The 24,763-nt window shown below is 45.3% G+C and overlaps 1 protein-coding gene across 5 annotated transcripts in view; it reads left to right on the forward strand.

Annotated features, from left to right (window-relative positions):
• Window positions 1-24,763, forward strand: part of slc1a2b (solute carrier family 1 member 2b) — a 93,724-nt gene that overhangs the window by 30,781 nt on the left and 38,180 nt on the right. For 2 of the 5 annotated variants that reach the window (XM_055649756.1, XM_055649754.1), the window contains exon 1: window positions 12,465-12,844. The exons of the other annotated variants lie outside the window; for them this stretch is intronic. The gene's annotated coding sequence lies outside the window, so the exon portion shown is untranslated. Of the gene's footprint in view, window positions 1-12,464; window positions 12,845-24,763 lie in introns of those variants that run through there. 5 annotated transcript variants of the gene reach the window in all.

Raw genomic sequence — 24,763 nt, forward strand, 5'->3', positions numbered from 1 at the left:
CCCGCATAATATACCATCACCTTCTCTTTTATGAATGGGGATTTAGTTCCCCTTTCTTCGAGGACCGACCGGAAGTTCCGCTGTCACCTCTGCGGGCCGCCCTCGGTGAACGTTTTCAAGGACCTTTCTTCAAGGACTGAAAAAATGTCGCTATTCGGAGGTTTTCGTTATTTGGATCTTCGGATAAAAGGTTGTGCACCTGTACCAATTAACAGGGCTCAAAATATCTCAAACACTACATCTCCCAGAAACATATTATCTTCCTAATTTTTTGCATTTGGAAATACACCGCACTGTACATCCACTTTGATACAAAACAACAACTTCCAGGCATCATTTTGAACATCTACACATCATATACAGGTTTCTGCTACATTCATATTCTTTAAGACTTTGAAATTCATTAGTGTTGATATGTTGCTGGCTGTCTTGAATAACAAAGATCTTTTTGAAAAAAAAAAGTCTTGTTCATTTATGTTTAGTTGCAATTGTAACGTGGCATGGCAAAACCGAGCACGATTAGTGGCAGAATGCTTGCTTTCACCTGTACCACGTGTCAAATGCAGCTCACTATACAATAGTGTTCCTTTTGATCTGGATAACTGACATCCGTAGGTGGAAAGGTAACTTCAATCTGTGGCAAGTTCACATGGGTTTTCCCCTTTGTCTCCAGCTTCTTTGTAGATCCTCCTGAAGTCTTTATATCGGGGTGCACAGCCCAGCTGGATTTCACCAAAGTGCATGCTGCCTGTGAACAGGAAGTCCCCATCTTCTTCGATGGCCCCACATTGCAGCAGTGTCTTCACTCTTAGTCTTTATTGCAAGAAGATTGGAGAACAAGATTGACGACATTGTCATAAATTATTACAATTAAGTCATCCACAGTGTACAGATATATGATAAAGGGGATAACACGAATAACGTCTAGTGGAAAATTAAGGCCAGTAAAGTCTGATTAAAGATAGTCCGAGGGTCTCCAATGAGGTAGATAGTAACTGAGGACTGCTCTCAAGTTGTTGGTAGGATGGTTTAGATGCCTGGTCCATTGAATTCTTACCAGAGTGATAGAGGACACACCTTCAAGATATTAGTAGAATTGAATTTCTTACAGATGCAAAAGCCAGTTATCCTTCTTCATGTACCTTCAATAATCAATGAGTGTGCCCACACCCTCACTCCATCTCAGTCCCACCCTCGTGCCCGGGTATTCCCCACAGAATACAATCCCTTCAACACAGCCAACATATTGTCTTGGAAATGAATTTCTACTCCTTAATCAATACAATACAATACAATACAACGGTTTATTTGTCACATTGCACAAAAAGTGCAAGTGAAATGATACGTCAGCAGCGATACAATGATAAAGGGCACACACAAAAATACAATAAATTTTTAACATAAACATCCACCACAGCATTCATCACTGTGGTGGAAGGCACACAATTTGGCCAGTCCTCCTCCATTTCCCCCCGTGGTCGGGACCTCAACCCTCCGCAGCCGTTGCTGCGGGCGTCCAGATGGTAAAAGGACAAGGTACAAGTCCAGGTAAGTCCAGAGTCGGCTCCTCCCCACCGGAGACCGCGGCTTTTAGTTGGTGTAGGCCGCAGGCCGGCGGCCGAAGATTTAAAGTTCCCTCCACGTCGCAGCCGTAAGCACCGCAGTCTGCAGGGCCGGCGGTCGAAGCTCCCCTCCAGGGGTGATGTTAAGTCCATACCGGACCCGCGGTAGAAGTTGGCCGCGGGCCGGCGGAGGAAGCTTCTTCTTCCCCCCGGGTCCCCCACGAGGGATCCCGGGCTGTAGACGCCGCGCCAGCTGGAGCTGTGCAGACCGCGGCTTCAGGCTACCGTCTGCTGCGGGCCAACGGAACGGAGCGCTCCCCTCCAGCGAGCCCCAGCTCCGTGCTGACAGTCCACGCTGCACCCGCTGCCGGAGCCCCGAGCCCCGGGCGCGTCTCCGGAAAAGGCCGCGCCGATCCTCGCTGTTAGGCCACGGGGGAGGCGACCTGGAAAAAGTCGCCTCTCCATGGAGGAGGCGGCCGAAACGGTTTCCCCCTCACCCCCCCACACCACCCCCCACACAAAACACACGAAGAAACATTAAAAACAGACTTTAAGACATACTAAAAAAATAAAAAAAGTTGAAAAGACTAACACGCTGCTGACAGGGCTGCTGCCAGTGCAGCGCCCCCACCGGTCTTGATTAGAATCATGACCAGGCCACGGTGCTGGAACTTCCTACTCCACAGCAATGTGGGAGCACCTTCATCATCCTCGCTACAGAAGACCAGCCATCACCATCTTGTTTTTGTTTTAGACATACACCGCGGAAACAGCGAGTGCGCGCCGACCAGCAGTCCCTGTACACTCGCACTATCCTACACACGAGGGACAACTTACAATCTTTAATGAAGCCACTTAACCCACAAACCTGCGCGTCTTTGGAGTGTGAGAGGAAGCCAGAGTGTCTGGGGGAAACCCACGCGGTCACGGGAAGAATGCACTGTGAAATAAATTAATTTAGAGGGAAATTAAAGGAAAATGAAAAGCGAATTTGCATTCGCAGGTTTGCTTCGAGAGACTTTATTGCATGATATCATGGAGAGATGGCGGCAGTTAACTGCTCACCAGTTCTCTGACCACAGAGAATTAGCCAACAGTTATACTGTGCAGTGAACAACTTTTGTTTTTTGTTAGATACAACTATACGAAAATATATTATATTCTACATCGGTACCAATTATTTCATTAGTCATACATACTTTTTGTTTATGCCAACCTTATTCAACAACAGGTGGTTAATACAAGTCAAACACTATACAAGGGCATCTTGACATTATTCTATCTCACCTTTCCGGTGGACCGCGCCACCATCACCTCTCCGAGCCAAACATAAGCCCCCCATTTACTGCACCGTATCTACGCTACTAGCAGTAGGGGGCGTGGGTGGTCTACTGTAACACACTGCTGAGAGGAACAAGCTTCCTTATCTCCATCTACTATTTCATGCTTACATTTACCATCCACCCTTCAACACATATCTAGACACGAGGTAATGCGTCAAATCTTAACTTTCCGATTCCCATGAACCTCTTCTATACCTGGTCAACGAGAGATGCCAATTGTCACTTAAAACACCCTTTTGTTACCTTGATCAACTCCAATCAAAATGAAGTAAGAAAGGATATTCATTTTTTCTTCCATAGTTCCCTCCTTGTTGATCTTTGTGATCAACACATATTATAGTAAGAAAGAATTTTAATATTTTCTCTCATTAATCAGTTGCAAAAATGGAGGCATATGTGTCCAATTATAATTTGGTTGGAACCCGTCCTTGAGCTCACAAAGTGATACCTCCTTCAGCATGCCTAGGGATCTGGGCACAAACCCTACATCCTTATCATTCCACTCAGATAAGGAAGCTTGTTTTCCTTTCAGCAGTGAGTTCACTGTGTTCTGTGTTAAAGTTGTTAGTTGAAATTCATATTCCAACTTTGACCATCCTGTTTCTCATAACTATCTAAATACCTCTCTTCACCCTCATATCCTCTATGATCCCATATAATGCTAATATGTTCATAAGTATTTACTACTACAAAGATAGTTAATAGAGAATATGCCTACATTTTGACACTTTTTTAGCATCGTCTTATCACTATAACATTTTACGGTTCTTGCGTTTCCTTCTCCTCGAGGATTCCACCTGAGTGATGCAGATTACATCTGGTAGCATGTTGGAGTTTTCTTTTATTTGACTGCCATTCACATTGTTAGCAGCACCAAAGAATCTTTGTACATTGCTCGCACATAAACCTAATCTCCAGCATATTTTCTTTTGCGGGAGGGACCTGCCCCTGCTTAACTTTCTCACAGATTTTACCAACTGTTTCACACATGGCTTGAGCATATCTTAAGGATGTTTCATAATTCCATATCAGGGCTACCTTCTCAGTAGTCATCGGATGTCGGGTTCCTGTTGTCTTAGGTCGCCCCATCAATATCTCGTGAGATGTTACATTACGGGATGGCGTCTGGCCACAACAACCTATTTTGCTGGCATACTTTGGCCAAAGTAGCTTTTATTTCCCCATTTACTCTTTCTACCATCTCTGCGGACTGTGGTTAATATGGTATGTGTAATTTTCACTGGAACCCAAGTGCTTTCGACAAGTTGTGAACTAATTTACTGGTGAAATGAGTTCCTCTATCACTGTTTATTCCCATGGGTATCCCGAATCTAGGTATTATTTCTATCATAAAAATATTGCCTACTGTCCTTTCATCATCCCTCCTAGTGGGGGTGTGCTTCCACACATCTGGAGAACATATCAACTATGACCAGAATGTACTTAAAACCCTTTGCTGCGGGCATATGTACAAATTCAATTTGCAAATTCTTAAAAGGCAATTCAGGTTGTGGTAAATAATCAAATTTTGCAGGCATCTTCCCCCTATTATTTTGTTGACAGACCAGTCATGTTCTTGCAACTTTATCAATTATGACTGTTATACCTGGTGCATACCATTGCTGGGCCATCCCCTCTTTTTCCACGTCAGCCTGTCCATGAGCTAGGTGAGACTGGGATAAAAATAGGCTCCTAGGGAAAACTACCCGACCATCAAGGTGGACCCAGATAATGGGGTCTTGATAACACCCTGCTTTGCTCCCGGAATTGTTTTCCTGGAGTGATGCTAGGCTTTGGGCATCCTGTAACTGGGCTACTTCAATGCTAACGGGAGCTTTCTTTGTGCTGCAGACTTAATTTTAACACTTGTAATTACGGGGTTTGCCCGTTGGCAATCTGTTTTGTTTCCCTTTGACACATCATCATCCGATGATGTATGAGCCTTGCATTTAATAACTGCGATTTGCAGTAGGAATTGGATGGCATCCAGTAAATCTAAGACCAGTTTATCATGTTTAATAGTCTTTCCTATTGATGTGATGAACTTTTACTTTTCCATAACTGCCCAAAGTCATGTACAACCCCAAATGCATAGCGAGAATCGGTGTAGATATTAACACTTTTATCTTTTGCCAATATGCAGGCATGAGTCAGGGCATACGGCTCAGCTGCCTGAGTAGACATTCCGGATGGTAAAGCATATACCTCCAGCACTTGGTGTGGCGTGACTACCGCTTATCCTGTTAATAATCTATCTTCTACATCGGTACCAATTATTAAATTAGTCATAACATACTTTTTGTTTATGTCAATCTTATTCAACATGAGATGATTGATACGTCAAACACAATACAAGGGCAACTTGAAATTATTCTATCTCACCTTTTAGACAGACCGCATCACCATCCCCTCTCCGAGCCAATCATAAGCCCCCCATTTACTGCAACGTATCTACGCTACTAGCAGTAGGGGGCGTGGGTGGTCTGCTGTAACACACTGCTGAGAGAAACAAGCTTCCTTATCTCCGTCCACTATTTCATGCTTACATTTACCATCCACCCTTCAACACATTCCTAGACCAGAGGTAATACATCTAATCTTACTTTGCCGATTCCCACAAACCTCTTCTACACCTGGTCAACGAGAGATGCCAATTGTCACATCCAAACACCCTTTTGTTACCTTGTTCAATTCCAATCAAAATGAAGTAAGAAAGGATATTAATATTTTCTTCCACACGTACAAACTCCGTGCAGGCAGCAGCCATAGTTAGGATCGAACCAGGGTTTCTGGTGCTGTAAGGTAGCAACTCTACAGCTGTGCCATTGTGCCGGCTATTCTTCCCTATCTTCTCAGAGAGATATTGGCATTAAAGGCTGCTCTTGCCAACAACACCCACTTCCCTAAAAAACATAAACTCTACTTCCTCTTTATAAAAGCCTTTTTAAATGAGAGTTGAGCATTTCATAACACTCCAGACCGGCCATGAAAGCTTTAAGAGGAATATTCACTGTTGCAACATAGCCAGTTTGCACTCTGCAGGCTCACACAGTGGCAAACTGTGAATGGCCAGATGATCAAATAGATATTGATCGAGTGATGTACAATATATTGGGTGGGTCACCAGGGCAAAGAACTCCATGTGGGAAGCCTGACAGAAGAGTTTTCATATTGTAGATGAGGAACATGGCAATGGCCAAATTGCAGGCTGGGATACTTGTCACAAAAGTTATACATCTGTTTATCTCAGCAGTAAATGCACAGCTTAGTCATGTTGGCAGTTAATCGCTATATCTCTTTCACAAGATATTACTACAATATGTCTGTGGTATTCTGCAGGTGCACATTGCAGAACTAACCGCTTGGCTCGACAATTTGCGAGAACTTTTCCACACCATGTTAAGAGACTCGCTTACTTCCCTGTTTAAATACCCGCGCATGACGATCCAATGATCATTGGAGTTGTGACCTCAGCCCTTGATTGACGTGCTCACCTCTTACGGCAAGTAAAACAAAGCATACTGCTGGTGGGGGTTAATGTGACCAGTCTGTGAGTCTTATTTCGGGTCGAGATTTCTACAATATGTCATAGCAGCTTGCGATGTCCGATCCGGAAAACATTCCCTCTAAGGCTACATTACCTCCCATTGCTACTTCCTGTTCCCTAAACCTTAGGATATTTTTACTCAAATGTTTTTTTTTACAAGTACATATTATTTTTTTTTATTTTTTGGTAAAGAGTTTGGCAGTCCCAGACTCACCGTCAAAGCGGAATCCTTGTAAACATCGGACCGGCTCAGCCCACAGTCCATTTGTCATTATCCTAATCTTAACATTAATGGCTTTGCTATATATAAATGGCACACCATTAATCTGCGGTGGATACGAGGTCAGCTGTATGTCAAGAGCAGTGATGAGTTTCATTAATTCCAGCATCATCAGCTTATTTGCTTCATGTTTTAAAGAGTTTTTTCTGCTGTCTGTTCTGCTGCGGGGTTATGCAACATCATGGACACTACACCAAGGGTCTGACTTGGGGCCCCTGCTTAGAGGCAAGGCATATCTCTATGTCCATAGTAATAACTTCCTTAAAGACAGACATAAGTGAGAGTGCATAGTTGGTAAAGGTGATGCCTCACAGTGCCAGAGACCCAGGTTCAATCCCTAACTTGGGTGTTGGCTGTGTGGTGTTTGTACACCCCCCTCCCCCACCCTGTGAGTGCCTGTTTCCTCTGAATGCTCTGGTATCCTCCCACATCCCAGAAAATGTGGGTGTTAATAAGTTGTTCTTAATGAATAAATGAGTGGTGGAATCTGAGATGGGTTAATGGCAATGTGGGATTGTTGTAGGATGAGTGTACATGGTGATCGATGGTCAGTGTGGATCATGGGCTGTGTTGACCTTCAGCTCGATGGGCTGAAGGGCCTGTTTCCATCCTGTATCTCTCTATGACTACTAGAGAGCACAGCTTGCTGCAGAAACAGGGATGCAGGGGATCATCGTGAAGTTACCGCATATACAGTCTCACTAGGAAGGCAGGAGAGTGATGAATGAAGAGCAAGCTGTTAGATGTCCACAGGGAGTGGCGAAGTCCCGCTGTCCGTGACAATGGTCTGTGAGAGGAAGATGAAGCTTGTCCGTGGACCCTTTTCAAAGATATTCTTGAATGTCCTTCCAGTTACTGAGAGCATATTGTACTAAAACCAATCTTCTTACCACCTCTGGGTATTTAGCCAATTGTCACAGTATTGTTATATCCCCAGGTATCCAACCCAACTGGCACTAGATGATGTTTCTCATTCACTCCATCAGATTTGTGAAGCCTTCTCTGCTTTGAGATTTGCATCTCCTCTCCCTCTGTTGGAGCTGTGGTTCTGAAACCCTGGAGCTATTTTAAGCAATGTCTTTTGCACGCTTTCCATGGCCTTTCATAAAGTGTGGTTTCCAGAAAAAGATGCACTGGGCCAGATGGTGCTTGGTCCAGTCTTGGTGCTTGCTGCCAACCACAAGGTCTCACAAGCAGGACATTGAGAACCTGCTGAGCTGAAGTCTTGTCCACCATGGCATATCCACAAGGTGGAGCAGGCCATAAGTGTTGCCTAGATCAAGCGATGGATCCTGAGGCTGAATGGATTGCCTTGATGGTCATATGAGAACTCGTTGGCCTTTCTGACTGTTAAGGGCCTGTCCCACTTGGGTGTCATTTGCATGTCGTTTACGCGATATCCTAAAAATTATTTGGCACATCGTGACGCGCGCATGGCGAGTGGTGAGGCGTGGTGGCATATGCAGTGACGTGCGGTAATGTGCGGCGCCCCAGGATTTTGGAATGCTAAAAATCCTTGTGGGCCACCTGCATGACGTATCCCTTGCGCACACTGACGTACTGATGGCGTGCGTGTAGCACGTGGTGACGCATGGTTACGCACGGTGACGCACGAACATTGCCTATGCTAATTTATTATGCAACAACGTGCGTCAACGTTCGTAACCATGCCCAGCCCGTATGCCGTCGGCACGCCATTTGCGCGTCATTTGAGCGCCGCTACACGTGACCACCCAGGTATAAAGCACGCATAGTTTTGATTTTTCAATGGACAAATCCTTGCCACGGTGATCGGACTAAGTACGAACGACATCGCAAATGGCTCCCAAAAGAAGCAGGGTCCTCACGAGCACTTGGCGCACTAACAGTCGTACTGCTAGACGATTTTCACATGACAATCACTATCGGCCTGTCGCGTAAATGATGCGCAAATGACACCCAAGTGGGACAGGCCCTTTTGTGATTATCAGGGGTATATAACACCATTGGGAAAAAAATTCTGAATTAAAACATTTGGAAATAACAAAATTAAAAAGATAAATGTATAAGAGTTCCCTTGTTACAGATGACCTGACTTATGGAAATCTAACTTCACCAAATTCTTCTATAGTATATTCATAATAACAATAATAATGTTTAAAGGTGTTCATTAACAACTGGACACACTACATGTTACATGATTTAATTATGTGTTATGTTAGATTGAATATGTGATGAAATGAGAGGATTATAATAAATATATGTGGAGTGATATCGTTAATATGGGTTACTATAGAAATTCACTTACAGACAGTTCACAGGAATAGAAGATGGACACAAAATGCTGGAGTAACTCAACAAGTCAGGCAGCATCTCTGGAGAAAAGTAACAGGTGATGTTTCAGGTCAAGACTCTTCTTCAGACTGAGAGTCAGGGGAAAGAGAAACGAGGGGTATGGCAAGGTACAGAACAAACCAGAGCCGGCATTGATGTCTCTGGAAAGATGGAGCCCACACTGGTCCATTGTTGGCTATGGAAGAGGGATACAGACAGTGAAATTAGCAGAATGATGGGTGGGAGAGGGGGCAGAGAGAGAGGAAATTCAAGGGTTACTTGAAAATGGAGAAATCAATACTCATGCTGCCGGCTGGTGATACTCAAATGATATGATCACCCTAGAAGCACCGACCATGTCCAGTGTGAGACTGAGCGGCCATAAGCCGCGCCACAGCTTAGCTCATATGGCATTTTGAACATATTTCCTCATGAGGTAGAAGACTATTCAGCCCATAGAGTCCATGCCAGCTCTCAGAGCAAAGCCATTGATTCTATTCCCTGATTTATCTGCCTGTACCATTTTCCCTGTTCCATGCACATCAACTCCATCTGATTCTCCCACCCAGCCACCTAAGCCAGAGGCAATGGTCAAATTAAGGACCAGCACATCTTTGGGATGGCACACGGTGGAAAGCCAGGCGGTCACAGAGAGAGCATGTAAACTCCACACAGACAGCGTCTGATGTTAGGATTGAACCCGGCTGGTTGGACCTGTGAGCAGTACTACCTGCTGTGCCACTGTACTATTGAGCTCCACATCTCCAATGCGTTGCTGACTTGGGCTTTGAAATACGCAGGTGCAGAAACCTTGAACGAGTTGCTCTTTGCTGTCTGCTCTCTCTCTCTCCAATAACCACCTCCAGCGAGAATCCAGCCAGTGAATTTTAAAAGACACTAAATGCTGGAGTAGCAGTGAGCCAAGCAAAAACTCTGGAGAAAAGGAATAGGTGACAGGATTCGACCCGAAACGTCACCTATTTCTTTTCTCCAGAGATGCTGTCTGACCTGCTGAATTACTCCAGCATTTGTGTCTATCTTCAGTGTAAACCTGCACCAGCAGCTCCTTCCTCCACAGTGAATTTTAAACTTCCTTTCTTTTGTAGTTTGCGACTGCTTATAAAGCCAAGGATCCCTTGTCTCATTTTCCCTTCACTGGCAGAATTGTCTATTCCTGTTCTTTCAGGTATTACTCACCACTGTTTCAATTCTGCTCAACTTCTGTGCCACTTTCTGAATTACTGTGCGATTAATGTTACAAATGCCCAGAGCGCTGCCGTGAGATTTTCTCTTGTGCTCCTTGGTTTGTTGCACCAGGTCACTGGATTACTCATTCAATATCATGGCCACGACATATTTCTAAATGTGGGAACCTGCATTGACATGTTACAATGAGTCTCCACTGCTTTCTCAGCTGAACAAGAAAGCCCATGGAATATCTCTAGGAACATGAGGAGGTTTTGTGGCTCCCTTGCCTAATATTTATGCCCCTGTCCCACTTAGGAAACCAGAACGGAAACCTCTGGAGACTTTGCGCCCCACCCAAGGTTTCCGTGCGGTTCCCGGAGGTTGCAGGTGGTTGCCGGAGGTTGCAGGTAGTGGAAGCAGGTAGAGAGACCGACAAAAACCTCCGGGAACCTCCAGGAACCGCACGGAAACCTTGGGTTGGGGCGCAAAGTCTCCAGAGGTTTCCGTTCAGGTTTCCTAAGTGGGACAGGGGCATTACTACCCTTCAAGGAATATCACTAAATTAGATGACCTGTTTAAGAAAGAACTGCAGATGCTGGAAAAATCGAAGGTAGGAAATATCGAAAATAGATGACCTGATCATTTATTTCTGTGATGTTTGTGGTAGTTTGCTGAGCGAGTTATGGACAATGTAGTCATAGTGTGAAAACAGGCCCTTCAGTATAACTTGCCCACACCGACCAACATGTGTCATCTACATCAGTATGAAGAAGGGTCTCGACCCGAAACGTCACCCATTCCTTCTCTCCAGAGATGCTGCCTGTCCCGCTGAGTTACTACAGCATTTTGTGTCATTTACACACTGGTAATAATATTTCAACATAGTGACAACATTTCAAAGGTAATTGGCTGTAATGTGAACTGCAACGCTTTGAGTTTGTGAGTGGTACCATGCATATGAAGCCCTCTCCTTAACTTCACAAGATATCCCTCTGATATTAGCCCCAGCAAAGTGGAATGCTTTTACTGTAACTCCAACAACGGTAGATGCTTATCTGATGCATCACCTACATGGCTTGAAGGCACAGATTAATTAAGCCAAGTTAATAACAATGTGCATTTATATAGCCTCTCAAGTAATAAAAGTCATCCCACAGCATCATCGTGTAACCAAAACTTGTAATTATTTAAATCAATCTATCCCAGGAAATGGCTTGCTACATTAAGAGGACGGAAGTCTCACGCTCTCCCCCCCCCCCCCCCCCCCAAAAAAAAATAACCTGAATCCAGTCAAAGAGAGCCTTGGTGCCATGGCAACAGATCCGAGGAGCTCTTCATCAGGGTAACCAGGGTTCCTTCACCACAGTTTATAAGATTTTCTCTGACCTCTAAGTGCTGTCACGTGCAAAGCCTGTTACATGAGGTTGGTAGCTCAGTCAGAACATGGATCCTTTCAGCTCCTGGGAAAGTTGGGGCTCCTACTTCCCCAGCCGATCTGCCGTTACCATAATTCATTCAGAAGAGCGAGTCCATTAATTGCCAGCCTCAGTGCCCATCCACGCCAGTGCCAAGACAGGGCAACAATGCCCTGCTTTCAGTCTCATTCAAGCGGCCGAACAAAGAGAGGATGAGGCAACGTTTCCCCACAGCCTGGCTTAACTCCATCTGCCATTTAGTTCCTGCTGGGCAGCGAACAATAACGGCTGTGTTTTCTTCTCTTCTCATGTTTGCTGTTTGTGGCTTGCAGTTTAGTTAAGAAAGGCGGCTCTCCTGCCCCCCTTCAGGATCCCCAGAAATTTGTTTTTCTTTCCCTTTTCATTCTGTTTTTTTCCCTGTGCTCTCTCACACAACCTTTAACTCCGTGATGGATGGGCTCCAATGGGCACAAGGTAGCCTCCCTTCTCCCTCAGTCCCATGGATTGTCCAGAGGTACTGTGAGAATACTGGTAATCTCCTTCCCTATGGTTCAAAAGGTTGACAGGAAAGATTGTAGGGGGGGGGGGGGATGTTGCCCTCTTCAATGCCACAATGCTGAGAACTATATCCATTCACTCTATCTTTCTCTTTGCTCCACCTATTGTACTTGCTTTTGGCTTCATTATATTCATCTATGTACTATCTGATGTGATTGGACAGAACGCAAAACAAAGCTTCTCACTGTACCTCGATACACGTGACAATAATAAATCTAAACCTTCCTCCCCTTGCATCAAAGTCCCGGTTAACGCAAAGGAACTTCTGACTGGGTCCCGCCAAACTCCAGAACAAAATCTGCTGCAGCTCCAACAACTTTTTTTCTTTGATCCCAACTTTCTGAAAAGCTGTCTATCCAAGAGCCGTGCTGTTTCCTAAGTGGTTTTCGGGATCTGGGCGATGTGAGGAGATTTTTTGGTCCGTATTATAAGCGGTGAATTCCAGGTTGGGGAGCTCGATCAGTCTCTCGTTGGTTTGCAGTTCAGTTCTGAAGCATCGGATGCTGTGCAGCCCTCAGTGTGAAGAAGGCTTCCTACAGAGGCATAATCGCGTGTTGCCATAGCAACAGAGCCAATCAAGAAGGACATCGAACGCTGAGAGCCTGCCCGTATCATGGGGTGTGAACTGTTGTAACAAGGTGAGTTGGACGGGGCATTGATTCAGCACCTGGCTGGTATAAACTGCAGGAAGCCGGCTAGCGAGTGTAAGACAGAGATTGATCAGACGTTCCCGGAGTGGGAGAGGGATGTCAGATGCAGGGGAAATTTCCACTGGAGATAGGGAACGATGAGGAGGAGATTCATTTGCGGATTGTTAACATTACCAACCATTTTCACAGATTGAAGGAAATATTTTATTCACTATTTGGGAAGTTGTGAAAAGGTACCAACATTTAGCTTTGGTTCAGTGAGCTCTCTCTCGTCTCCTCTCCAATAGGTCCGCCCTGATCTAAAGAACTGTTCTTATCTGATGGTGAACTATTGGGAGTGTTGACTTTAAAACTAAGGTCTGAAGAAGGGTCCCGATCCGAAACATCACCTATTCCTTTTCTTCAGAGATGATGCCTGACCTGCTGAGATACTCCCGATTTTGTGTCTATCATCACCTCAAACTGAGATCCTGTTTCCCTCTCAGCTGAATGTAACATATCCAATGTCGCCATCTGAAAGACTTATACCTTTTGGTTTTAGAGATACAGCATGGAAACAGGCCTTTTGGCCCACCGAGTCTGCGTAGCCCAGCAACCCCCATACACTAACACTATCCTACACACTAGGGACAATTTACAATTCTTATCGAAGCCAACCTGTACGCCTTTAGGATGTGGGAGGAGACCGGGTCGAACCGGGTCTCTAGCGCTGTAAGGCAACAAATCTACTGCTGCAGACCACCGTGCAGTCCCTAAGACTCGGTGTCTTTCCAATCTGATTATTCTCCCTCAGACACCTTCACAACTATTCAGCTTTGTGAGTCCCACCTGCCCAGACGCTGATGACCGTACTGTCCGGTAATACTGCGGTGTAGGATATCCTTGGAAGATGTTGCATTAAAATCGCCCGTCTGCTCAGAAAGTTGACTACATTTCAAAGAGATAGAGGACAGTGGTTAGTAGAACCATCTTGCTTGGAATGTGGAAACGTTTGTCCAAAGGAACACTTCCTCCTGAGAACAACAAGTAACAATTAATCAGGAGAGGAATTTGCAGCGATTCACAATGGGTGGTCCAGGATAATTAGTTTTTAGTTGCAGTAGGTCATGTAGATGGCAAGGATGACAGTGTACAGTTTCAACCTCTATGTTTTTTTATTCTGTCCAGATGGGTTGTGTCTAAGCAAAGAGGAAGGAAAGATGCATTTCCTCAAAGTTCACTTCTTTCTTTGTATATTATATGGCGTTAGTTGGGTGCTTGGTGTCTGCAAACCATGACCTCAACACCTTAGATCAGACTAATGGGCCTGTCCCACTTAGGCGACTTTTTAGGTGACTGCAGGAGACTATGCAGTCGCCACATGTTCGCCACATGTTCGCGGGTGGTTGCCGTGGAGTCGCCTTCATGGTCCTGAGGAGTTCCCGCATTCTGGGACCTCATTATGGTCGCCGCAAATTTTTCAACAGTGGTAGTGGGTTGCCAGGAGGTTGTCGTAGGTTCTCATAGGTTGTAGCCGGTGCTGACTGGTGAATTTCATTGGCTCATTGGGGGAAAAAAACCTAAGCAGTAGCTTACAGAACCAAGGATAACCGACCGGTAATGTTAATGCCGCGTATCTCTGGCTTCTTAAAAGTTGTCTCTACTCCTTCTCCCCCCTTCTTCTCCCCCCTTCTCCCCCCTCCCCCCCCCCCCCCCCTCTTTTAAAGGACGCGTGACCCTTCCCGTACACTGTGCTTTCACCGTCTTAATTACAGCGTCAGCCTTCCTGTTCATCGAAGTGTTTGTCTGTATCACATTGGCTATGCGCCATGTAAATTTCACTCAGACAGCGCTGCTCCCCCCGCTTGCCATGTCCCCCGGTGTGTGTGTGTGTGTGTGTGTGTGTGTGTGTGTGCGTGTGCGTGTGTGCGTGTGTGTGTGCGTGTGTATGGGTGTGTGTGTGTGTGTGTGTTCTCGTTCTCGTTGTGCCGGCCGTTGCCTGAAACATCGCCTTAGTGGGACATGCCCATAAGATTAATAATGTAAAATTGAATACAAAATTGATATGCATCTAAAAGTAAAAGGTTGGAACTTGCCTTCTAGGTTCCTCTGACATTCAACCTGCCCTTTATTCTTATTGTAGATTCAGCAACAGTAATCAAATGCTTCTCAATTTTATTGCTAACATCCCAGCTTCTAAAAAAAAGCACAGTGTAATTAAGACGGTGAAAGCACAGTGTACGGGAAGGGTCACAATGTCCTTCTCTGTCCCCCTCCTTCTCTATCATTGGTTTTCAGTAGAAATGTCTTCGATTAGAGGGTGTTGAATGTGAGGACTCCTCTACTATATCAAAGCGAAGTCACTGAATGGAAGCAAGAAGGAGATGGATAGATTTCAACATCCAAAAGGCATCACGGGTTATGGGGATAGAATGGGAATTTTGTGTTGAAATGGAATGTAGAACAGTACAGCACTGGATCAGGCCCTTCAGCCCATCATTTCTGTGCCAAATATGCTGCTCAGATAAACTTATCTCATCTGCCTGCACAATCCATATCCCCCAATTCCTTGCATATCCACGTGCCTATCCAAAAGCCTCTTAAATGCCTCAACTCCCTCCTCTGGCAGCCCATTCTGAATACCCACCAAGTATTGTGTGAAATTAATTCCTTCTCAGGGAAATCTTTATTAAATCTTGCCCTCTGGCCTTGTCTCCCAGTCCTTCTCGTGGGAGTTGTTCCCGCTACAGCTTCCAACCTTGCAGTGCCCCAGGCCGCTTCTACCCCCTGCCAGGACCCGCAAGCAGGGCAGGGATATTGTTTCATTCTGCTCTTGTCCCATCTAACTTAATGCTACCCTCTTTCATAATTCTGTAAAAAAGGTCCTGGAGCTGAAAGGTAAACCGTTACTATCTCCACAAACACACACCGGCTGACATGCGGAGTGTTGCCAGCATTTTCTGCTTTCTTTTCAGTTCAGTTTTCTCGATTTTCATCGGGTGCTGGGATCACTCCTGCCGCACAGTCAAACGTGTTTTGGGTCCTCGGCCGTTTCTGGGCATCACCTGGAATGAACAATTTGCTTGCGGGGTCTTCTGTGACGGTGTTTTGTCAGGAGTAAGCCACAGTGGATCATGGGCTGGGCACAGGGTGAATGAGCTGCAGTCCCATCCACCCATGAACAATGGTGGGGATGGTCCTGCCACCAGTCACTCGTAGTGCAGCTGCTGTACACAGAGCTCCATTGTTCAGCATGTGAATCATCAACTGTGTGTACGAGCTGATGGCACCTTGTACTGCGGCCACCTGATACACCTCCCAGTGTGTCCTTCTGCACCCCGCACAGCCCCATGTCGATCCCTTGGCTTAAGAGTAGCGGTAGGGTGAGGAACATGCCTGGCCTCGAGGTGACAGATCTTGCGCTGCTTACTGACCTGTTCCACACGCCTGGTACTATACTATAGGATTTGAGTTTGAGTTCAGCTTTGCTTGTTGTACAGTGCAAAGCCTTTGTTGCATGCTAACCAGTCGGCGGAAAGACAATGCATGATTACAAGCAAGCCATCCACAGTATACAGATACATGATAAAGGGAATAACGTTTAGTGCAAAATAAAGTCCAGTAAATTCTGATCAAAGATAGTCCGAGGTTCTCCAATGAGGTAGATCGTAGTTCAGGACTGCTCTCTGGTTGTTGGTCGGATGGTTCAGTTGAATGATAACTGCTGGGAAGAAACTGTCCCTGAATATGGAGGTGTGCGTTTTCATATCTTTTGTCCGATGGGAGAGGGAGTGGCCGGGGTGTAACTCGTGTTTAAGAAGGCTCTGCAGATGCTGGAAAATCTAAGGTAGACAAAAGTGCTGGAGAAACTCAGCGGGTGCGGCAGCATCTATGGAGTGAAGGAAGTAGGCAACGTTTCGGGCCGAAACCCTTCTTCAGACTGTCCTGGGGTGCGACTCATCCTTGATTATGCTGCTGGCCTTGCCAAGGCAGCGTGAGGTATAAATGGAGTCAATGGAAGGGAGGTTGGTTTGTGCGATGGCCTGGATGGTTGAGGATGTCCTCTGTACAAAGCTCTGACCTTGTCTCCTCAGGGATAGTGCTGTGGTCACTTCTACCGCAATGTCCCAGGAGGTCCACCTTTAGCAAGTAGATCGCTGATGATGAGATAAGTAGGTTTTCCTCTGTCATTCTGTACTTACCGTAGGATTAGTCTGTCAGCAACACTCTTCACCATTCAGACAACCCGGCGGTCAACGTTGATGCTACCAAGCCACTCTTGGAGCCCGGCATTGACGTGCTCCACCCAATAACATGACAGGGACAGCTGTGTACAATGTCTCTTTCCAATAGCGTTCAGTGTGTTGGAGTCATCAGCTGAGGGAGGACAGCTGGCTATCAGCAGGCCTGTGTCTGACCTGGTGCAATCAGATATTTTAATGGTTATACAGACAACACTGAGGACACTGAGAACCATTTGTTCCAGCCTGTGTACAACTACTCCACAGGCTGTCCTGCCAGTGGGAATAGACGTAAATATTGCTTAAGAAGAAGATGTTTGAGATATTGGACATGGAGGTGTCAGGCTATTCCTTGACTAATGTGTGGGGCAATTTTCATGAGGAGGACTTGGGCACAGCAGGTAAGGAATTTACCACACATCTCCAACAATGTGGGGTCAATTCTCACCTCGGAGCTGGCTTCAACAAGTTGGATGTGTCTTGCTCTCCAGATGGTTGGTCCCACCTTATTCTTATTGTAGATCGACACAAAACGTTGGGTTAACTCAGATGGACAGGCAGCATCTCTAGATAGAAGGATTGGGTAATGTTTCGGGTTGAGGTACTTGTTCAGAAGCGAAACATCACCCATTCCTTCTACTGAGAGATGCTGCCTGTCCCGCTGAGTTAGCCCAGCATTTTGAGACCATCCAGCATCTGCAGTTCCTTCCTACACATTATTCTTATTGAACTTATTTTAGCTATGGCTTTGTTGAGCTAAGGAATAAGTGAGGCCATTTTGGAAGATAGACCCCACACATCTAAATCAAAGAGGATAAGGACAGTAGATTCTTCTCTCTACCCGACATTAGTGAACAGGATATCCCAATACGGAATCACAGCATCCTTATCATAACATGCCCTTCAGAATATGTTTGTATTAAAGGTGAATTTGGAAACCATTCACACCGTTCCTTAATGTAAATAGCGAACAATGGTGGGCCAAGAACTGATATATGTGGACAAGCTTTTCCCTTTGAGAATAGGGAAGATTCAAACAAGAGGACATGATTTCAGAATTAAGGGACAGAAGTTTAGGGGTAATATGAGGGGGAACTTCTTTACGCAGAGAGTGGTGGCGGTGTGGAATGAGCTCCCAGTGGAAGTGGTGGAGGCAGGTTCATTGGTATCATTTAAAAATAAATTGGATAGGCATATGGATGAGAAGGGAATGGAGGGTTATGGTACGAGTGCAGGCAGGTGGGACTAAGGGGAAAAAAATTTGTTCGGCATGGACTTGTAGGGCCGAGATGGCCTGTTTCCGTGCTGTAATTGTTATATGGTTATATGGTTATATATGCAGTTCTGCATGTTATTCAGCCTGAAAAAGGACCAATTTATTCAAATCCTATTAGACAGCCAGTTTTCAATTCGGTCTCACAGGCTCTTAAATTATGCACCAGTTTCTTCTGTGCTGTTTGTTAGCTATAAGTTCTACAAGCTGTAATTCATGCTGTTATAACACGTCCTGTTACAGAGAAAGCTGTAATCCATGCTGTTATATCAGAAAGTGTCACACAGAGAATGTAATCCATGCAATTATATCAGAGAGTGTTACAGAGGTGGCTGTAATTCATTAAATCATTAGAGAGAGAGCAGTAATTCATGAAATTACATCGGTGTATAACAGGAGTTATAATGCATACCAATGTACCATTGAGAGTTGCTGGCTTGCCAGCATTTATTGCCCACCCCTGATTGCCATTGAACTGAAGGGTTGGCTCTGGAGTCACGCACTCAAGTCAGCTTCATCGCTCCTTTCAGTCCAACTGTTTGTGTGAATTGTGAACAAAAATGTCCTCGTCACTCAGTATCGGTTGTCATCTTAGAAGGCGAAAACTGAAGATGCTGGAATTCTGAAATAAAATCAGAAAATGCTGGAGATGCCCAGCAGGTCGGGCAGCATCTGTAGAGATGGAGCTAATGTGTCACATCTATGACCTTAAAACAAGCATGCTTTAAATTCCAGGGAAGTAAGAGTGGGGAATATCTGCGATAGGGTAGAGACCAAGACAGATTGAATGAGACCACTGATGGTGGTGCTGGCTGAGAGAGAGACTGGTGAGGACTTGTTACTCACCCTGTCTGGAGGAGAAGTAAATAGCAGGTGATGGATAGAGACAGAGACAGGAGGAAAGGCACTGGGATTGTGAAATACAAAACACTGCCAATTCTAGACATCTGCAGTAAAAGGGAATGCAGACCATGCAATGGTTAAAGCAACATATGCGGGGAGACAACTAGAAGAATTAATGTTACATTAATGCTGACTTTTCATAATAACTCGCCAATCCTGATACAAACTGGACCAACTTGTCATCTAAAGTTGATCAGGGATACTGCCTGACAGGTTAAGTTACTCCAGCAATGTGTGTTTCAATTTAAACCTCAAGGCTGTTGACATCAGAAGGTGAGAGGCTGTTCTTTGAACTTATCCTGGGCTATACTGAATAATTTCAGAGAAGATAGTGAACTGTAAACTCCTAGTTCTCTATTCCAACTTCAACACTATTTCTTGTCATTTGTCTTGGAGTGGTCCTTTCTTTAATATATTTCATAGACTGGTTGAGATATTTCTTTCTTCACCTCCCTTTTAATAGGAGCTCTAACAGCTGCACCACTGTGCTGCGGCAAAAATATATTTCACAATTATTCTTATTAATGGATAGCTATTTTGTTTCAAATATTTGCTTCATTTGATTGCAATTCACAGCTCCTGCCTTTGCCTTTTGGTTGGCTGTGGAGTTACTTGGTGACTCTAATTTCTGGTTCTGGTTAAACTGCTTCTGTTCAACATTCCCGGCATCTACGACAACATGTTATTTCACCACTGCCAGCAAATGACAGTTGTAGACGGACCTGTAATCCATGTGGTTCTGTCAGAAAGCAATGCACAGGGCTTGTAATCCATGCTATATCAGGAAGTTGCAACCCCCACTATGAAATCAGGGAGGGCTACAGAAGGAAAATTAATCAATAACTTATTATTCAAGCACACTACAGAGGAGATGTGTTCTAACCTATCATATAAAGTCAATTCACAAACTGATTCATGCTGTTGTTGAAGATGTTATGACAGACAGAGATCTAATGCATGGAGGTAATTGAGGCAGGGACTATCAGAACATTTAAGAAACATTTTGACATGTACATGGATTGGCTAGGTTTAGAAGAATATGGGCCAAATACAGGCAGGTGGGACTAGTGTAGATTGGGCATGTTGGTCAGTGTTGAGCCGAAAGGCTTGCTTCCATGCTAATGACTCTGTGACCATGACTCTATCCGTGAATTACTACATTTGGAGCTAAACTCGTTGATATTATAGGGGGCCATTTGAGAAATAGTTACAATGGAAGCTCATACATCCTATACTACCAACAATTGGTACAGACGGAGATGTCAGCATTGCTGCTGCTACAAAGATTATCTCAGTGGAACCTTAATCAATGCTTTTCAATGGAGATATTTCAATAGATATCCCAAAATGTACTGTTGTATTATTCAGAGTAACATTAGGAACTGCAGTCCATGATTTTGTATTGGAGCGTATTATAAGGGGTGGTGGAGAACCAGGGAACTACAGATGCAAGTTTGCAAAAAAAACCACACAAAGTGCTGAGCAACTCAGCGGGTCAGGCAGCATCGCTGGAAGACATGGTTTGGGAATGTTTCGGGTCGGTGCTGTTATGTGTTCTGTTGTGCCAGGGAGATTTACAGTGGAAGCATGATCTACACGAGAGTGTAGCACGCAGGATGTCAGCAGCATGGCTGAAAGAAATGGATTTAATTCTGTTTCATAAGAACAAGAATTCTTTTTGAACAAAAGTCCGCGAGCATTGCCACTTTCATTTCACTGCACATCTCGTATGTGTATGTGACAAATAAACTTGACTTGACTTGACATGCCATGATATGACCTATAAACAATTTGCAGATAATATACATGCCTCTAAATCATTTTATTGTCACTATGGGATCTGCCATCCATACTAACATATCAGGCATGGGCCGCAGAACCAGGGGGGCTAGGGGGGCTGCAGCCCCTCCACTTTTTTGGCGAGGCATGCTTCATAACCTGAAATTATCCGGCCCGCAGGCGTATTTTTTTCTTCCTCTGAGGACCTCCGACATCCAGAACCTCAGAACAAGTGCACAGTGAGCACGTCAAAACCACGACCAGCCGTGGCGGAAACTGACTGCCCCCCCAAACCCTGTCCACCATTCAGTGGCTGCTCAATCACAGCGAGGTTCACAGTAGAGATGTGGGGCAGTGAACGAAGCGCTGTGATTAGCCGCTGAGCGTAAGGGAGGGAAGCTGGGCCCCGAGAGAGAGAGAGAGTCGGCCCCGAGAGAGAGAGAGAGAGAGAGAGGGGACGATGGTGATGGGGGATATATCCCATCACTTTTTGAGTTGGGGGACGGCCTGTATTATCCCCCAGTTTTTGGAGGTCGAGCAGCAACTAATAATAATGATTGTGCCGCCCTTCCCCCGCTCGGCCCCTCCTCTCCCTCACCGGGTAACCCCCAGGGTGGTCATCAGTGATCGCTCCGCCCCCCCACTTTCAAAAACGTCCCGCAGCCCCATTCAGAGAACGTTACACAGCCTTTGTTTACAGTGTTTAGGAAGGAACTGCAGATGCTGGTTTATTCCAAAGATAGACACAAACCGTTGCAGTATCTCAGCAGAAGAGGCTGCATCTCCGGAGAAAAGGAATGGGTAACGTTTCGGGTCAAGACCTTTCTTCAGATCTTATTCGGAACCTTTTAAAACCTCGACTTTTCCTCCACCTGATTCTCAGTCTGAAGAAGGGTCTCGACCTGAAACGTCACCCATTCCTTCTCTGTAGTGATCGCTACAGAGATATATGTAATCCATACCGTTACAAATGAGAGGGCTGAAGATGGGAAAGTAATTATTCCATTCTGTCAGAATGTGTGACAATACACCAGAATATTAAAGTGAATGTTGCATTGAGAACTGTAGCCAACATTATTATATTAGAGAGTCCAACTCTGGAGCTAGAATATCAATTGGAAGTTTAATTTAAAAAGGACACAGTAGCAAATATTAACAATGCAATATTAGGGAGTATTATAATGAGCTTTATCATATCTTTTTGGATTATGTTACAGTCTGCTGGAACACACACACACACACACACACAGCGCATTAAAATAGCATAGGAAATCTATAATATAATATCAGAGAGCTTTAGAGGAAGCTATATTTGAGTGTATAGACACAAAATGCTGGAGTAACTCAGCGGGACAAGCAGCATCTCTGGAGAGGAATGGGTGACATTTTGGGTCAAGACCATTCTTCAGACTGATGTTGGGAGGGGGCGGGACAAAGATAGAATGTAGTCGGACTACATAGTACGACTAGTGGGAGAACTGGGAAGGGGGAGGGGGAGGGGATAGAGAGGGAAAGCAAGGGCTATCTGAAGTTAGAGAAGTCAATGTTCACACCGCTGGGGTGTAAACTACCCAAGCGAAATATGAGGCGCTGTTCCTCCAAGTTGCATTGGGCCTCACTCTGACAATGGAGGAGGCCCAGGACAAAGGTCAGATTGGGAATGGGAGGGGGAGTTGAAGTGCTGGACTACCGGGAGTTCAGGTAGGTTAAGGCGGACTGAGCGGAGGTGTTCAGTGAAACGATCACCGAGCCTGCGCTTGGTCTCGCCGATGTAGAGAAGTTGACACCTGGAGCAGCGAATACAGTACATGAGGTTGGAGGAGGTGCAAGTGAACCTCTGCCTCACCTGGAAAGACTGTTTGGGTCCTTTGATGGAGTTGAGCGGGGAGGTAAAGGGACAGGTGTTGCATCTCCTGCGGTTGCTGGGGAAATACCTGGGGAGGGGGTGGTTTGGGTGGGAAGGGACGAGTTGACCGGGGAATTTCGGAGGGAATGTTCTCTGCAGAAAGCAGAAAGGGGCGTTGACGAAAATGTTGGAGGATTATATGCTGTATGCGACGGCTGATGAGGTGGAAGGTGAGGACAAGGGGGACTCTGTCCTTGATACAACCACAACCACTGCTGCCACCGACCATCACTGCCTCACCGGGACCACCGACCTTTACTGCCTCACCGATGACGCCAACCCTCGCTGCCTCCGCGGCCATCCGCTGAGTGGGACTACGAACGCTTTGTCCGCTGACCCGGACTCCAGTCCCCTGCGGGCCTAAAAAAAAGCTTCCCGCAGAGATCGTTCGCTCCAAAACTCCCTGGACCAGCACCTCATATTTCGCTTGGGTAGTTTACAACTCAGCGGTATGAACATTGACTTCTCTAACTTCAAATAGCCCTTTCTTTCCCTTTCTCTCCATCCCCTCCCCCTTCCCAGCTCTCCCATTAGTCTTACTGTCTCCGACTACATTCTATCTTTGTTCTAATGCTAATGAAATCGGCAAAGTTTTATCTGAAAATAATGCAGTCAGAGAACTGCTGAAATGTTGAAGAGAAAACTGAAATCCACGATGCTATGCTAGGAAGAGTTACAGTAGAAGCTGCAATCTATGTTGTCATAACAGTACGTCTTGTATATTATTTTCTCAAAGGAGTGCAGTGAGACGTGATCCATACTGTTTAAAGGGACAGTGTTATAAGTATAAGCTAAAATGTGTTACAGAGGGAGCTGGAGTCCATGATGTTGTGTGAGAGAGTCTTAAAGTGAGAGCTGAAATTCTTGCTGTTGGATAATGGATCATTACTATGAAATTTGTAATACACACTGCACAATCGGAGAATCAGACCATGTTGGGGTGAGAGTTATAACACGAGCTGTCATCTCAGAGCATGTGATAGTGGAAGCTGTAGACCACATTGTCATATCAGAGGGTGTCACAGAGATGCAGTGCATGCAGTTACTCCATAGGGAACTGCAGAGGGAGCTGTAATGCAGGCACTGTGACAGAACGCAACAGTGAGAGATGTAATCCAGGCAGGCTGTTTTATCAGTGAGTATTACAGTGCAGATGTAATCCATGTTGCTACATCAGTGAGTATTACAGTGCCATAAAGTCACCCATTCCTTTTCCCCAAAGATGCTGCCTGACCCGCTGAGTTACTTGAACATTTTGAATCTATCTTGAGTGTAAACCAACATCTGCAGTCCCTACCTACACAGTATTACAATTGGAAATGTAATCCACGCTGTTACATCAGTGAGTATTACAGTGGAGATGTAATCCATGTTCTTACATCAATGAATTGACACAGGTGATGCGTCAACGACCACCAATTAGATCAAAACATAGGGATTCAACTTCCACACTGTCGCATCAAATAGCCATTACAGCGGGGTGGAAGATTGCAACCTTCAGGTGGTCCGCCCGGTTTCGACTAATGCCATCAACTCGACGTGCACAAACGGAAGATCAAATACAACAAGTTGTCCAACAACTTTAGGCTGTGCACGCCACACGAAAGAAAGAAGAAGAAGACGCCATTACAGCAAAAAGGAAACGAATGGACAAACAAAACCAAGACATTAATGCAAAAACACAATTGGAAAACAAGTCCATGGGAGTGCAAGAGGTAGCCTGTGATGTTCCGTTGCTGAAATAGGATAAAGGTGGTGTGGGTCAGTTTGAGAAACTGACAGTTGTAGGAAAGTAGCTACTCCTGAACCTGCTGTTGTGGGTCTTC

Source organism: Leucoraja erinacea, chromosome 18 (genome assembly GCF_028641065.1).
Source record: "Leucoraja erinacea ecotype New England chromosome 18, Leri_hhj_1, whole genome shotgun sequence".
In the NCBI taxonomy this organism is placed as follows: Eukaryota; Metazoa; Chordata; class Chondrichthyes; order Rajiformes; family Rajidae; genus Leucoraja; species Leucoraja erinaceus.